Source organism: Trachypithecus francoisi, unplaced genomic scaffold, assembly GCF_009764315.1.
Source record: "Trachypithecus francoisi isolate TF-2019V2 unplaced genomic scaffold, Tfra_2.0 Lachesis_group7, whole genome shotgun sequence".
NCBI classification, from domain to species: domain Eukaryota; kingdom Metazoa; phylum Chordata; class Mammalia; order Primates; family Cercopithecidae; genus Trachypithecus; species Trachypithecus francoisi.
In genome coordinates, this window is record NW_022681472.1 from 6,574,663 (window position 1) to 6,592,436 (window position 17,774).

At 38.2% G+C, this 17,774-nt stretch overlaps 1 protein-coding gene across 1 annotated transcript in view; it reads right to left on the minus strand.

Moving 5' to 3' along the window:
• PXDNL (peroxidasin like) overlaps positions 1-17,774 on the minus strand; it is a 409,080-nt gene that overhangs the window by 258,134 nt on the left and 133,172 nt on the right. The window contains exon 4 of the mRNA XM_033203626.1: positions 16,634-16,705. The gene's annotated coding sequence lies outside the window, so the exon portion shown is untranslated. The remainder of the gene's footprint in view (positions 1-16,633; positions 16,706-17,774) is intronic.

Genomic DNA, 17,774 nt, shown 5'->3' on the forward strand with positions numbered 1-17,774 from the left:
ATCATACAGCCAACAGACACATGAAAAAATGCTCATCATCACTGGCCATCAGAGAAATGCAAATCAAAACCCAATGAGATACCATCTCACACCAGTTAGAATGGCAATCATTAAGAAGTCAGGAAACAACAGGTGTTGGAGAGGATGTGGAGAAATAGGAACACTTTTACACTGTTGGTGGGATTGTAAACTAGTTCACCATTATGGAAAACAGTATGGCGATTCCTCAAGGATCTAGAACTAGATGTACCATATGACCCAGCCATCCCACTACTGGGTATATACCCAAAGGATTATAAATTACTCTACTACAAAGACACATGCACACGTATGTTTATTGCGGCACTATTCACAATAGCAAAGACTTGGAATCAACCCAAATGTCCATCTGTGACAGACTGGATTAAGAAAATGTGGCATATATACACCATGGAATACTATGCAGCCATCAAAAAGGATGAGTTTGCGTCCTTTGTAGGGACAGGATGCAGCTGGAAACCATCATTCTTAGCAAACTATCACAAGAAGAGAAAACCAAACACCACATGTTCTCACTCATAGGTGGGAACTGAACAATGAGATCACTTGGACTCGGGAAGGGGAACATCACACACTGGGGCCTATCATGGGGAGGGGGGAGAGGGAGGGATTGCATGGGGAGTTATACATGATATAAATGATGAATTGATGGGTGCTGACGAGTTGGTGGGTGCAGCACACCAACATGGCACAAGTATACATATGTAACAAACTGCACGTTATGCACATGTACCCTAGAACTTAAAGTATAATAAAAAAAAAAAAAAAGAATTAGATTAGATCATGAGGGTAGGGCCCTTGTGATGGAGTAATGCCCTTATGAGAAAGAAAAAAAAAAGAGAGAGAGAAGTTGGCCAGATGCTATAGCTCATTTCTGTAATCTCAGCACTAAAAAAGGTACTCTAGTAAAATATCCCACTTAGAAATAAGTAAGCAGGTAAAGAGAAGAAGAGGCAATAAATATAAGGCTATACACTGAAGAGGAAATGTAAGTTAAGAAATAATGACTATGGGCAGATCACAAGGTCAGGAGATTGAGACAATCCTGGCTAACGTGGTGAAACCCCTTTTCTACTAAAAATACAAAAAATTTGCTGAGTGTGGTGGCATGCACCTGTAATCCCAGCTACTTGGGAGGCTGAGGGAGAAGAATCGCTTTAACCCGGGAGGTGGTGGTTGCAGTGGAGCCGAGATAACGCCTTTGCACTCTAGCCTGGTAACAGAGAGAGACTCCATCTCAAAAAAGAAAGGAAGGAAGGAAGGAAGGAAGGAAGGAAGGAAGGAAGGAAGGAATAATGACTAGTCAAAGTAGATTATAACTCTTCTAGTTCAAAGGTCATATGAGGAACATAGCTAGAAGATACAATTTTCACAAAAGAGATATTTGGTGCCTACTAAAGAGGCAAGAAAAAAGAAAAATTTATTGGCAAGGATAATCAATAAAAATATGAAAATATGTCAGCTCTACCAGTGAAATAAAGGCAGAAATTGTAGACAAGGAATAACTGAAAGCAGGATGATTGCTTAACATCAGCATTAGTAAGCGGTGCTTTCTAAGAACATACCGATTACTCTTGTTCTGAAAAGTGGAGTGATTGAAGAGTTCTCTGTGCCATTTGTAGAGTAGAAACATCTAGCTAACAGGATGTGTATGTAAAAGGAGAAAATAATACCTAATCAAAAGGTCTTTACCTTTGGTAAAAGTTCATTATATCCTCTCAAGTCTGTTCATTTTAAAGTATGATACACTCCATGCAACTGAGCATGAACTTTCCTGAACAAAATCTGGGGTGGAGGGTGAACACAAAGTGCAGATATGAGCACAGAAGCTCTAGCTGATGCTGCAAGCAGCGGGGGAGGGCGAGACCTGATAATAAATTATCATCTATTTTCTTTGATAAAAATTCAATGATTACAATTCTTACAAGATGATTACTCCTCCCTATGCTATCTTCTGCACTGACACAATCAATATAACATCAGGTTGTTCTTCGGAACTACCTAGCCCTCACTGATGTTTAAAGTAACTTTTTTGTTTATTCTGTGACAATGTTGTGTTTACCAAATTTCTCTTGATGTAGCCAGCACATAGAAAATAACCTAATGCAACATAAAGAGAACATTTATACTTGAAACCAATGTAGTTTGGCAAATTTTCAATCAGCAAAAAATCAAGAAAAGAATAAGGCTGACAAATCTTTCTTCAATATCCCTTCCTCACTCCCCACAACCGTACTTTTTAGGGTTAAAGGCTATGTCATGAAGACAATAGAAAAATCAAGTGTATTTTTATACTAATTGTGAACATTTATGTCTGCAGCAGGATTGACATTTCTTTTTTTTTTTTTTCCATGGGAGGTGAAGGCCTTTTTATTATTATTATTAATGTGATGGGAATAGTTCCATCACATCGTGTCTCTGCACAGCATCCTGAGAACAACCTTTTCATCACATAAATAATTACAGTTCTGTTTTTTTAATGCCTCCTGCCATTCCTTCCCTCCCCCTCTTCACCACTTTCTCTTTGAGTGAGGAGGATAGCACTCCCTTCAGATAAAGGTTTCCCAAGTATTGACAAAAGGCAGGCATGTGGTGATAGTGGTAGAGGATGGGGGAGGGGAGGGTTGTTCTTTGTCCCAACACGACCCAGGTCTAAGCTCGTGAGAAAGGACTGTGTCCAGAGACAGGTGTATGTCCTTTTAAAAGCAAACTTCTTGTATGTAGAAATTGCAGTAATTTTTTTCAGAAAAAGAGTCAGCTTCTGACCTGATACCTTTTCCTTCTTCATGCGTCTCCTGCAACCAGAGCTCCTGGCCTTGGTCTCAGAAAGCACATCATGCATATAATGGTACCCAGGGCCTAGATGGGGCCAGAGTCTTCTTGGTGATGGGGTGAGCAATCAGGCAAGATCTTTGTTCTCAGGGAGTGAACAGTCTCCTGAGGGAGGGAGACTGGACACAGCAAACCTGCACATAGATGCAGAAATAAGGAAAGGTCTGACAGCAGCTATGCTGAGGAGGGAATGTGGGAGGAAAGGGACCTGGCGCCCAGCACATCCCTTCTCATCACTCCCATTTCTGCATTTGAAATTCTGCCTGAATGGAAGGCAGGTAACAGGGCAGACACAGTGGGCATTCCATAAGCCCCCTTTTCTGTGTGGTTTTGCCCCTCAGTGATGACTTCTTCCAGTTTCTCTTAGGTTTCTGCTTTGTGTCTTATTGTTATTGAGTGGAGCATGGCCTATGCAGACACTTTGGTGATTTATTTATTTTATTTTATTTTTTTATTATACTTTAAGTTCTAGGGTACATGTGCATAACGTGCAGGTTTGTTACATATGTATACTTGTGCCATGTTGGTGTGCTGCACCCATCAACTCGTCAGCACCCATCAATTCATCGTTTATATCATGTATAACTCCCAATGCAATCCCTCCCTCCTCCCCCCTCCCCATGATAGGCCCCAGTGCGTGATGTTCCCCTTCCCAAGTCCAAGTGATCTCATTGTTCAGTTCCCACCTATGAGTGAGAACATGCGGTGTTTGGTTTTCTCTTCTTGTGATAGTTTGCTAAGAATAATGGTTTCCAGCTGCATCCATGTCCCTACAAAGGACACAAACTCATCCTTTTTTATGGCTGCATAGTATTCCATGGTGTATATGTGCCACATTTTCTTAATCCAGTCTGTCACAGATGGACATTTGGGTTGATTCCAAGTCTTTGCTATTGTGAATAGTGCCGCAATAAACATATGTGTGCATGTGTCTTTATAGCAGCATGATTTATAATCCTTTGGGTATATACCCAGTAGTGGGATGGCTGGGTCATATGGTACATCTAGTTCTAGGTCCTTGAGGAATTGTCATACTGTTTTCCATAATGGTTGAACTAGTTTACAATCCCACCAACAATGTAAAAGTGTTCCTATTTCTCCACATCCTCTCCAGCACCTGTTGTTGCCTGACTTTTTAATGATTGCCATTCTAACTGGTGTGAGATGGTATCTCATTGTGGTTTTGATTTGCATTTCTCTGATGGCCAGTGATGATGAGCATTTTTTCATGTGTCTGTTGGCTGTATGAATGTCTTCTTTTGAGAAATGTCTGTTCATATCCTTTGCCCACTTTTTGATGGAGTTGTTTGTTTTTTTCTTGTATATTTGTTTGAGTTCTTTGTAGATTCTGGATATTAGCCCTTTGTCAGATGAGTAGGTTGCAAAAATTTTCTCCCATTCTGTAGGTTGCCTGTTCACTCTGGTGGTAGTTTCTTTTGCTGTGCAGAAGCTCTTTAGTTTAATTAGATCCCATTTGTCAATAGGATTGACATTTCTATACTGTGCTGTTGTCAAGACCTCTGAAAAGATCTATTATTTGTCTCTGCCTTCCTCAAAAATAAATTTAATTTAAAACGTATGATGTACAGTAAGAAACATTAAAATACAGACAGTATAAAGAACAAATATCTCAGGCACCTTAAGATCTATCACTGTTCTGCCAAGATATACTAAAATAAAGTTGATTTTCAGAGTTATGATTAAAATTATGATAAATCTTAAGGATTATAGATTACATGTTTGGAAACCAGAAATTCTCTTTGAATAGTGATTCCCAATAACATGGAATCAGTTTTAAAATAGAAAGCAAAAATGTCTGTTTTCTTGGCTTTAAATACTAGGATTACTCAATATTAGTCAAACCAGTAATTATTATCAGAATATAAAGCACTTACTGCTGAGAATTACGTGCATTTTAAATGGGAATTAGAACTTTTCATATGCTAATTTTTATAAGCCATCTGTAAATATATTTGATGAAAAACATCACAGTGATGAGGGCTTTCCATTTTGTCTTTATTTAAAAATGTATACTTGATTGGTTAATGTGATGATTTAGCAATATAGTAAACATTACCTAAAGCATTACACAATTTAAAATTATTTTTTAAAAAGATGAAAGCACACATTTTATCACAGTGATAGTTTATTAGTCATTGTCTTAGTTTGTTTTGTGTTGCTCTTTAAAATAAATACCACAGACTTGGTAATTTATAATGAATAGAAATGTATTAGCTCATGACCCTGAAGGCTGGGAAGTCCAAGATTGAGGGGCCAATAGTCCCCTCAATCCCATGTCATCCCATGGCAGAAGGGCAAAGAGAGAGTGAGAGAGAGCCAAAAGGGGAAAAGCACTTCCTTTCATAAGGAACCCAATCCCAAGATGTGGAACTCACCCCCACAGTAATGGCATTGATCTATTCATGAGGGCAGAGCCTTCTTGGTCCAACCTCTCAATACTGCTATAAGGCAATTAAATTTCAACCTGATATTCAGAGGAAACAAACATTCAAGCTTGGGTTTGTCTTACATTCAAAATATGTTAATTTCATCTCTATAGCCTCAAAATCTTAGCTCATTCCAGCATCAACTGAAAAGTCTAAAGTCCAAAGTCTCATTTAAATTAGATATGGGTGGGTAGCAGGGATGACGGATGGAAAACAGAATTAAAGTGCAGCTCCCATTTGGACAGACAGAACAGCACCTGGAGACTTACATTGTGAACTCTTGCTTCAATAACCACTACAGAAACATATGAGGAAAACCAAAAGAATTCACAGACTCTTTGAAAGCAGTTGCTTGCTGCTACAAGTGCTGTGAGACAGCCAGAAAACTGTGAGTTCCTAAATTGTTAGAGGGGGAAAATTCAGCCTCTGAACATGCATTCCCCCTGAGGAACCTAAAAATCCAGATCACAAGAGAAGAATTTAACCTTACCTGTAGCTGAAATGGATTTAAGGAGCTGAGTCTATAGCCATACCACCCTGAATGTGCCTGATCTTGTTTGATCTCAGAAGCTAAGCAAGATCAGGCCTGGTTAGTACTTGGATGGGATTTAGGGAGCTGAGTGAAATATAAAAGTAGAAAAAGCAGCAGAAAGAGCCGTTTAGGCACTCCTGGTCACCAGCTTGAGTCCAGGGAAGCCATTCCTAGCCTTACCTCACAGAGGTCCTTGGGGAAGGAAGGGAAGGCAGCTAGCAGAATTGGGGAGGGGCCACAGGGTGAAGGAAGCTCCTAGTTGAACTTGGTAATAATTGCAACTGAGCATGAACTTTCTTGAACAAAATCTGGGGTGGAGGGTGAACATAAAGTACAGAAATGAGCACAGAACCTCCAGCCAATGGTGCAGGCAGGTGGGGAGGGGCAAGGCCTGAGAGCCCTACTTGCTTTCTCAGTCAGGAGGCTTGCAGCCTGGGGCAAGATCTCAGCCCTGCACAGAGGCTGCATGGATATAAACTCAGTGCAGATGGACGGGACACAGCAGGAGTGAGACTGGCCCTGATGGCTCCATGGGAACAGGGTGAGGCCTGTCACTGCTGGCTTCCCCCAATTCCCTGACAACCTGTATGAAGCAGCAGAAGCAGTCATAATCCCCCTTGGAACATAACTCCATTAGCCAAAGAACCACCCCCTCAATCCCCCACAGTGGCCGCAGCAAACCCCACCAAAGAAGAGTCTAAGCTGGGTACCGCCCAACCCTGCCCCCACCTGATGGTTTTCTCCACCGCCCTGATAGCCAAAGGCAAAAGACATAAACTGTTGGGAGCTCTATGGCCCCACCCATCACCTGAGAAATCTAAGTACCTATCCTGACCAATGTAGGGCAAACCCATATCCCCCTCCTATTGCCACAGCTGGTACTCTCTTGAAAGTATCACCTCCTGGCTAGAGGCCACCAGCTCAAGCTATTATTTCGACTCAGAACAACCCTGCTCCAAAGAAGGAGCAAACAGCAGCAAATTTCACCAGCTGCAACACCCTAGCTAACCACAGATCCTCTGGCCATGTGACAGCTTCACCACTAGCATAATCAGCATTCAAGAAAACCAGCACACTAAATAAAACTCCAATAACAGACTCCGACAGAGTCCACTTCACTCCCTCACAATCTCTACCAGAGCAGGTACTGGTATCCATGGCTGGGAGACCTAAAGACAGATTACATCACAAGACTCTTTGCAGACATTCCCCAGCACCAGCCTAGAGCCCAGTAGCCCTGCTGGGGGGCTAGACACAGAAGAGAAATAATGGTCACTGAAGTCTGGCTCTCAGAAAACCCTATCCCTAGGGGAAGGGGGAGAACATCACATCAAGGGATGACCCCATGGGACAAGAGTATCTGAACAGCAGCTTGAGTCCCAGATCTTTCCACTGAAACAGTCTACCCGAACGAGAAGGAACCAGAAAAGTAATTCTGAAAGTATGACAAAACAACGTTCTACAGCATTCCCCAAAAGCTCACACTAGCTCTCTAGCAATGGATCCGAACAAAGAAGAAATCTCTGAATTGCCGGATAAAGAATTTGGAAAGCTGATTGTTAAACTACTCAGGGAAGCACCAGAGAAAGGTGAAAAAGATATTTTTTAAAAATACAGAATATGAATGAAAAGTTTGCAGAGAAATAGATATCATAAAGAAAACACAGTCACAACTTCTAGAAATGAAAGACACACTTAGGGAAATACAAATACACTGGAAAGTTTTGAACAATAGAATTATACAAATAGAAGTAACAACTTCAGAATTAAAAAAAAAAAAAAAAAAAAAGCTTTTGAATTAACCCAATCTGACAAAGAAAAAATTTTAAAAATGAACAAAGCCTCCCAGAAATTTGGGATTATGTTAACAACCGAACATTAGAATAATTGGTGCTCCTGAAGAAGAGATATCTAAAACTTTGGAAAACTTATTTGAGGGAATAATCAAGGAAATCTTCCCTAATCTTTCTGGAGGTCTAGACATCCAAATACAAGAAGCTCAAAGAATACTCAGGAAATTTAACACAAAAAGATCATTACCTAGCCACATAGTTATCATGTTATCTAAATTCAAAATGAAGGAAAAAATCTTAAGAGTTGCGAGGCCAAAGCACCAGGTAGTCTATAAAGGAAAACTTGTCAGATTAACAGCAGATTTTTCAGCAGAAACCTTGCAAGCCAGGATTGGAGTTCTATCTTTAGCCTCCTTGAACAAAATAATTGTTAGTCAAGAATTTTGTATCCGGCAAAACTAAGCGTCATAAATGAAGGAGAGATAAAGTATATTTCAAACAAAACAAATGCTGAGAGAATTCACCTCTATCAACCCAGTACTACAAAAAAATGCTAACTCTTGAAACAAACCCTCAAAATACACCAAAATAGAATCTTAGTAAAGCACGAATCTCATAGGACCTATAAAACAATAACACAGTGGATATAAAAACAAGGTATTCAGGCAACAACTAGCACAATAAATAGGACAGTACTTCACATTTCAATACTAGCATTGAATGTAAATGGCCTAAAGGATTCACTTAAAAGATATGGAATGGTGGCCGGGAGTGATGGCTCATGCCTGTAGGCCCAGCACTTTGGGAGGCCAAGGCAGGCGGATCAGAAGGTCAGGAGATCCAGACCATCCTGGCTAACACAGTGAAACCCCGTCTCTACTAAAAATACAAAATATTAGCCGGGCGTGGGGGCACACGCCTGTAGTCCCAGCTACTCAGGAGACTGGGGCAGGAGAATGATGTGAACCCGAGAGGCAGTGGAGCTTGCGCTGAGCCGAGATCGCACCATACACTCCAGCCTGGGTGACAGAGCAAGAAAAAAAAAAAAAAAAAGATCCAGAATGGCAGAATGCATAAAAATCCAACAACCAAGTCTTTCTGTCTTCAAGAGATCCACCTAACACATAAGAACTCACATAAGCATAAGGCATAGGGATGGGAAAAGGGATTTCATGCAAATGGAAACCAAAAGCAAGCAGGAATAGGTATTCTTACATCAGACAAAACACACTATAAAGCAGTAACAGTTTAAAAAGACAAAGAGAGACATTATATAATGCTAAAAAGATTAGCCCAATAGAAAAATATCACAATTTTAAACATATATACACATAACACTGGAGCTCCCAAATTTATAAAACAATTACTACTTGACCTAAGAAATGAGATAGATGGCAGCACAATCATAATGGGGACTTCAGTACTCCACTGACAGCACTGGACTGGTCATCAAGACAGAAAATACACAAAGAAGCAATGGACTTAAACTATACCCTAGGAAAAATGGACTTAACAGACATTTACAGATCATTCTATCCAATAACTGAAGAATATATATTTCTTTCATCAGCACATGGAACATTCTCCAAGATAGACCATTATGACAGGCCACAAAACAAGTCTCAAGAAATTTGAGAAAAATGAAATTATATCAAGTACTCTCTCAGATCACAGGGGAATAAAATTGGAAATTCACTCTAAAAGGAACTCTCAAAAATATACAAATGCATGGAAATTAAATAATCTGCCCCTGAATGATCTTTGGGTCAACAATTAAATCAAGATGAAAATTGAAAAATTGTTCACACTGAATGATGATAGTGACACAAAACCTCTGGGATAGAGAAAAAGCATTTCTAAGAGGAAAGTTCATAGCATTAAATGCACACATCAAAAAATCTAAAAGAGTACAAACAGACAATCTAGGCTCACATCTCAAGGAACTAGAGAAACAAAAACAAACTAAACCCAAAACCAGCAGAAGAAAAGAAATAACAATGATCAGAGTAGAACTAAATGAAATGGAAACAAACAATACAATACAAAAGGTAAAACAAAAAGCTAGTTCTTTGAAAAGATAAACAAAATCAGTAGACCATTAGTGAGATTAACCAAGAAAAGAAGGGAGAAGATCCGAATAAGCTCAATCAGAAATGAAATGGGAGATGTTAAAACCAATACCACAGAAATGCAAAAGATCACTTGAGGCTACTATGAACACCTTCATGTGCACAAACTAGAAAACCTAGAGGAGATGAATAAATTCCTGGAAATAAACACACCTCCTAGATTAAACCTGGAAGAAACAGAAACTCTGAACAGACCAATAACAAGTAGTGAGATTGAATAAAAAATTGCCAACAACAACAACCAAAAGTCCAGGATCAGATGGATTCACAACTGAATTCTATCAGACATTCAAGTGAGAATTGATTCCAATTCTACTGAAACTATTCCAAAAGATAAAGAAAGAGGGAATCCTCCCTAAATCATTCTATGAAGCCACTATTACCATAATACCAAAACCAGGAAATGATGTAACAAAAAAAGAAAACTACAGACCAATGTCCCTGATGAACATGATGCAAAAATTCTCAACAAAAACCTAGCTGACCAAATCCAACAACATATCAAAAAGATAATACACACTGATCAAGTAGGTTTCATACCATGGATATAGGGTTGGTTTAACATACGCTAGTCAATAAATGTGATATACCACATAAACAATTAAAACAAAAAATCATATTATTATCTCAGTAGATGCAGTAAAAGCATTTGACAAAATTCAGCATCCTTTATAATTAAAACCCTCAGCAAAATTTGCATAGAAGGGACATAACCCTAAGGTAATAAACGCCATCTATGACAAACCCACAACCAACATTATACAGAAAGCACTACCGCTGAGAACTGGAACAAGACAAGGATACTCACTTTCACCACTTTTATTCAGCATAGTATTGGAAGTCCTAGCCAGAGTAGTCAGACAAGAGAAAGAAAGAAAGGGCATCCTAATCAGTAAAGAGAGAGTCAAACTGTCGCTGTTTGCCAATGATATGATTGTACCAGAAAACCCTAAAGACTCATCTGAAAAGCTCTTAGATCTGATAAATGAATTCAGTAAACTTTCAGAATACAAAATCAATGTACAGAAATCAGTAGCACTGCTATACACCAACAGTGACCAAGCTGAGAACCAAATCGAGAACTCAGCCCCTTTTACAACAGCTGAAAAACAAACAACAAAAAAAAAACCACAAAAACAAAACAAAACAAAACAAAACAAAAAACCTTACAAATATACCTAACCAAAAAGGTAAAAGATCTCTAAAACAAAAACTAAAAAATGCTGCTGAAAGAAATCATAGATGACACAAACAAATGGAAACACATCCTATGTTCACAGATGGGTAGAATCAGTATTATGAAAATGACCATACTTCCAAAAGCAATCTATAAATTCAATACAATTCCCATCAAAATATCACTATCATCCTTCATAGAACTATGAAAAAACAATCCTAAAATTCATAAGGAACCAAAAAAGAGCCCACAAAAGCAAGACTAAGCAAAAAGAACAAATCTGGAAGCATCACAATATCTAACTATAAGCTACACTACAAGGCTATAAATACCAAAACATCATAGTACTACTGGTATAAAAACAGGCAAGTACAACAATGGAATGAAATAGAGAACTCAGAAATAAAGCCAAATACATATAACCAACTGATCTTTAGCAAAGCAAACAAAGACATGAAGTGGGGAAAGGAGATCCTATTTAACGAATAGTGTTGGGATAATTGGAAAGCCACACGTAGAATCAAACTGGATCCTTTTCTCATCTAATACAAAAATCGACTCAAGATGGATCAGAGATGTAAATCTAAGACCTGAAACCATAAAAATTCTAGAAGAAGACATTGTAAAAACTCTTCTAGATATTGGCTTAGGCAAAGAGTTCATGACCAAGAACCCAAAGGTAAATGCCACAAAAACAAAAATAAATAGATAGGACTTAATTAAACTAAAAACCTCTGCACAGCAAAAGAAGTAATCAGCAGAGTAAAAGACAGTCCACAGAGTGGGGGAAAATATTTTCAACCTAGGCATCTGACAAAGGACTACCATCCAGAATCTATAAGGGAACTAAAACAAATCAGTCAGAAAAATGCAAGTAATCCCATCAAAAAGTGGGCTAAGGACATGAATAGACAATGCTGAAAAGAAGGTATACAGATGACCAACAAATGTATGAAAAAATGCTCAACATCACTCATTATCAGGAAAATGCAAATCAAAACCACCATGCGATACTACCTTACTCCTGCAAGAATGGTCATAATGTAATTAAGAAAACGAAAAATATCAGATGTTGGTGTGGATGTGGTTAAAAAGGAACACTTTTATAATGCTGGTGGGGCAACCACTAATACAACCACTACAGAAAACAGTATGGAGATTTCTTAAAGAACTAAAAGTAGAACTACCGTTTGATCCAGCAATCCCACTACTGGGTATATATCCACAGAAAAGAAGTTATTATATAAAACAGACACAAGCACAGCTATGTTTATAGCAGCACAATTTGCAATTGCAAAAATATGGAACCAGCTTGAATGCCCATCAACCAACAAGTGGAAGACGAAAACATGTTGTATATATACCATGGAATACTACTCAGACATAAAAATGAATGAAATAATGGCACTTGCAGCAACCTGGATGGAGTTGGAGACCATTATTCTAAGTGCAGAAACTCAGAAATAGAAGCCAAATATCGTATGTTCTCTCAAGTGCAAGCTAAGCTACGAGGACACAAAGGCATTAGAATGATATAATGGACTCTAGGTACTCGGAGTCAGGATGGAAGCAGGGGTGAGGGATCAAAGACTACACATTGGGTGCAGTGTACACTGCTCGGGTGTTGGTTCCACCAAAATCTCAAAAATCACCACTAAAGAACTTACTCATGTAACCAAACACCATGTGTCCCCCTCAAAACTATTGAAATAATAATAGTAGTAACAATAAAAGTTAGACAAAAATTTAAATAAATCAGATATGGGTGAGACTCAAGGCATAATTCATCCTGAGGCAAATTTCCCTACAGCTGTGAGCCTGTGAAATCAAAATCAGTTACATGCTTCCAAAATGCAATGTGGGACATGCATAGAATAGACATTCCTATTACAAAAGGGAAAAACAGGCGAGAAAAAAGGAGCAACTCGTCCCAAATAAGTCCACAATCCAACAGGGTAAACAACATTAAATCCTAAGGCTCTAGAATTATCTTCCTTGACTCCATGTCCTGCCTCCTGGACAAGGTGGGGTAGGGGTTGGGCCCCCAAGGCCTCAAGCAGCCCAAGTCCTATGGCTCAGCACAACCAAAGCTCTCATGGGTTGAAGTCTTTTGCCTGTAGCTCTCCCAGGCTGACAATGCACATTGGCAGCTCAATAGTTCTGGGATCTTGGTGGCAGTCCCACTCCCTTTCTTCCACTAGGCATTGCCCTCACAGGGGCTGTTTGCAATGGCTCTGCTCCTGTGAAAAGGCACTGCCTGGGGGCCCCAGGCTGTCCAAGACATCCTTTGAAATCTAGGTGGAGACCATTTTTGACCCCATAGCCCACTCATTCTGTGCATCTGCAGAATTAATACCAAACTGCGGACTCTGTAAGCAAGTGTATAAAATATGCTTTTTAAAGATGTTCTTCATCGTTTAGTTTAATGCCTTGCTGTGAGAAGTTTATATATGCGCACTGAAAACATGAAATGAGTGTGTTACTTCAAAGATGCATTGTAAGCTGCTTTATTACAGTGAATTGAACTGCTTCCCAAACAATGAACTCTGTAAACAAATGTACAAATACGCATTTAAAAGATGTTCCTTACCATTTAGTTTATTGCCTTATCATGAGGAGTTTTATATATACACACACACACTGAAAATATAAATCTGGACATGTTACTTCAAAGATGCATTGTGAAGCACTTTATTAAAATAAATTAAACTGTTTAACACTGTGAACTTTTTAATCACATGTTTAAGACATGCTTTTTAAAGATGTCCCTTGCTCTTGTTTCTAAGCCATAATGTGAGGAGTTTATATATCCACATTTAAAAGATGAATCAATGTATGTTACTTCAAAGATGTATTGTGAGCTGACTTATTACAGTGAATTGGACTGTTTACCATTCTGTGAATTCTGTAAACAAGCATATAAAATGGTTTTTAAAGATGTTCTTAACCAATAAGTTTAAAGACTTATCGTGTGATGTTTACAAATATATACTAAAACATACATCTGCTGCCAAGGCTTACCACCTGCATTCTTCAAATTAGGGCATAATCCACACCTGAGGCCACTCGAGTGACAGCTGAGGTGACCAAGGAGCACTGCTTAGGAATTTGGGGGGCAGAGACTTAAGGTGGTGGAGGGTAGTGAATGCTGATGTTTTTCAGGCATGATGAGCTGCTCTCTTGAGGCTGCCTCAAAGATCTCTGAAACGAATTGGGTGTCATTCTCCCATTGTCTTGATGAATGCTACCTGACTTCTTTTATCTACACTAATCCCTTTATCAAAGGATCAATTGGCTGCTCCCTTGCACTTTTTTTGTTCTTTACTTGACCAGGCTGTGAATTTTCTATATTTTTATGTTCCACTTCCGTTTTAATTAAAAATGTCGTCTTTAAGTCATTCATCTCTTCCCACATTTCACTCTAGGCATTTAATAGAAGCTGTGCAGCTCCTTCAACTTTTTGTTTAGAAATTTATTCCACCAGATGTCCCAATTCATTCTCTTAAATCCAGCCTTACATAAAGCCCTCTGGTATGGACACAATTCAGCCAAGTTATTTTCCGTGTTAGAAAATAATGGCCTTTATTCCAGTTTCCATTACCTTGTTCCTCATTTCTGTCCAAGACCCCATCAGAATTGCCTTACTGTCCATATTTATAGCAGCATCCTGATTATAGTTACTTAAGCAACCTCTAAGAAGTTTTAGACTTTCCCTACAGCTCTCCTTTTGTTTTGAGCCCTCACCAGAATTGCCCTTAATGATCTATTCATGGGAATACAAGCTTTTTCTATCCTGCTTCTCCAGATTCTTCCATCTTCTACCCATTATCCAGTTCCAAAGTCACTTCCAAATATTCAGGTGTTTGTCACAGCAACACTCTACTCTTTTGTACCAATTCTCTTTCTGAGTCATTTTGTGCAGTACCACAGATGGAGTAATTCATAATGATCAGAAATTCATTGGTTCACAATTCCAGAGGCTGGGAATTCCAAGATTGAAGGCCCAGCATCCTTTAAGGGCCTTCCTGCAGTATAATCCCATGGCAAAAGGGTAAGAGAGGGCAAGAGAGAGAGAGCAACAAGGATCCTGGTTTGTCCTTTTATAAGGAACCCACCCCCATGATAAAGAGCTTGCTCCCACCATAAGAAACTCACTTCCACAATGACAACATTAATCTACTCATTATCTTTCATGGTCTAATCAATCCTTAAAGTTCCCACTTCTTAATGCTGACACAATGGCAATTAAATTTCAGCATGAGTTTCAAACCATAGCAGTCATGTAAAAGGAAATTAATAAGAGGCAAAAGTAGAGCAAAGGCAATTAAAAAACTTTTTTTGATTGGTTGACTGTGTTTTAATACTATAACCTTCAGCCTTCTATGAAAAAGAAATTTAGATTTCTTCTAACCATATTTATTACAGAAATAATTTAAAATCATGTTTGAAATTAAGAAACCACATTGAATATGGAAACAAATTTGAGGATCAAAAACTTCTGATATACAGAAATCCTGCCAATACTTAAAAACCAGACTGCATTCTACATATCTGAGTTTCAGAACTATCCCATATGTTGTGAAAAATGGGGAAAGTCTTTTTAATTATCTAATTAGTATTTGTATTTCAAACACTTGTAATTGAGAGAAATCTCTGAATAAAACATCAAATTGCAGTTTAGTAGCAGTATTAGTATACAATATGACTTTTTGATATTGAAGGATTCATATTTCACACCGAAATTATGATGGTGAATCTGAGGTTTTCATAAAGTATCAAATGTTAAAAAGTACACTATGATAGCAGTCAGTTTGAGTTGTAAAAATAATGCTACAGGGCGGCGCATGGAGGCTGATGCCTATAACCTCAGCACTTTGGGAGTCCTAGGTGGGCAGATCTCTTCAGGCCAAAAGGTCGAGACCAGTCTGGCCAATGTGGTGAAACCCTGTCTGTACTAAAAATATAGAAATTAGCGGGGCATAGTGGGGCATACCTGTAATCCCAGCTACTTGGGAGGCTGAGGCACAAGAATCACTTGAACCCAAGAGGTGGATGAGCTGTGATGGGACAACTGCACTCCAGTCTGGGCAACAGAGAGAAACTCTGCCTCAAAAATAATCATAATGATAATAATAATAATAATACAGACTCTTAATTGGGGCAAATCATTTAACTAACATTGAATTTAATTTTATTACCTGTAAAATGAGAGGTATATCCCATGTTTTGGAAGTTCTAATGTCAGTTAAAAGTTTGAACTTGTTTCATAAATTATAGTCACAGCTATAAATTACCTTCTATAAAAAGCCTATTTTATGTCAAGTAATAAACATTTTTGCTTCATAAACATTATTGCTCTTTGCATGCAATACCTTAACATGCACCGCAGAAATATGTGCATTTCAGGATTTGGAAACAAAGGTTCACAGAGGGTAAGCTGCCCAATGTCACACAAGTAATAAACGCAGTGCTGGAATTCCAGCTGAGTTCTGTCTATCTTCCTATCCTTATGCCAACACAGTCATACATTCTGATTTTTATCCGACTGATGACAGATATTCAGTCATTCAAGCCACATGGCAAAGTTTAAAATAATTGTTCAACTATCACATAATGGCATTTAAAAAGCTGTCTATTTGAACCGTCACCATGAGTGATTTAATAAAAAAGTTTCTATTACTTACAGATGTTCCAAAGATATGAGTCCTTTAAATGTTTGCTTATCTAGTGCATGGATTTCATTCTTGTATAGGTACCTGGAAAATATATAGAATCTCATTAAATTATAAATTAGTAGAGATACTACATGTCTTAGATACAAACTTTTTAAACTATAAGCTGTGGACCTTAGGAGCTTTGTGGGATGTCCATAGATTCCCTAACAATATATAGAAATTGTCATTTCATTTAAATGTGTTCAATTGGTAAGAATTCTAAGCCTCTCTCATCAAATTCTCAAATGGATCCCTGGTTCAAAATATTAAGGAACATAGAGTATTTGTGGAGAAATTCTGACTAATGGAGTCATATATATTGAGTAACAACTTCTCTAAGAAAAATATATGTTTGACTATAAATAATTTTTTAAAATTTATTTTATGACACTGAATATATTCAACTGGTAGTTATAAAACTGGCAAATACCACCATGAGATACATCTTAAGGGGATAAAAGCATCTTAGAGATGCATAAGATGAATTTTGATCCTCCTGTGGCTGCTGTTGAAAATCTACAGGAAAGAATACTGTAAATGGATTTATAAATATGATGATACAACTAATCTTACCAAACGGTTTAAAGAAAACAATTTATGTAACATATGAGCACTTTCTCCATCATTTTTCTTCAACCATAGGTTGGTAAGGTGATTTCTTCCCCACACTCTTTGTTAATGTCATGAAAATATAGCCCTGGATCATTTCTACTTGTGCCTCTCAAGGTTTGAGACAATTAGAATTCCTGAAACCTTCTATCAAGTGTCTTTGGAATGTGCTCTTGCATATTATCGGTGCATCAGAGTCACCTGGTGATTTGTTAAGCACACCAATTCTAAAGTTCACCCACAAACCTACTCAACCGGACTCTCTCAGGATATTTTCTAGATAATTCAATTGCAGCTCATCTGCAGTCCTGCCTTAAAGGCCATCAAAATCATAATTCTGGCTAAAAATAAAGAAGGAATTGATTTTCTGTAATTTACTTAGTGAAGCTTTGAAAGTTCCAAACCAGTTTCTTTTACCCCAGTTTGTGACTCCAGTCAGTTTCTAAAAGTAGCAGTGACTAGTGTGAATTTACATCTAACTAGATATTGTTTTTCCTCAGCA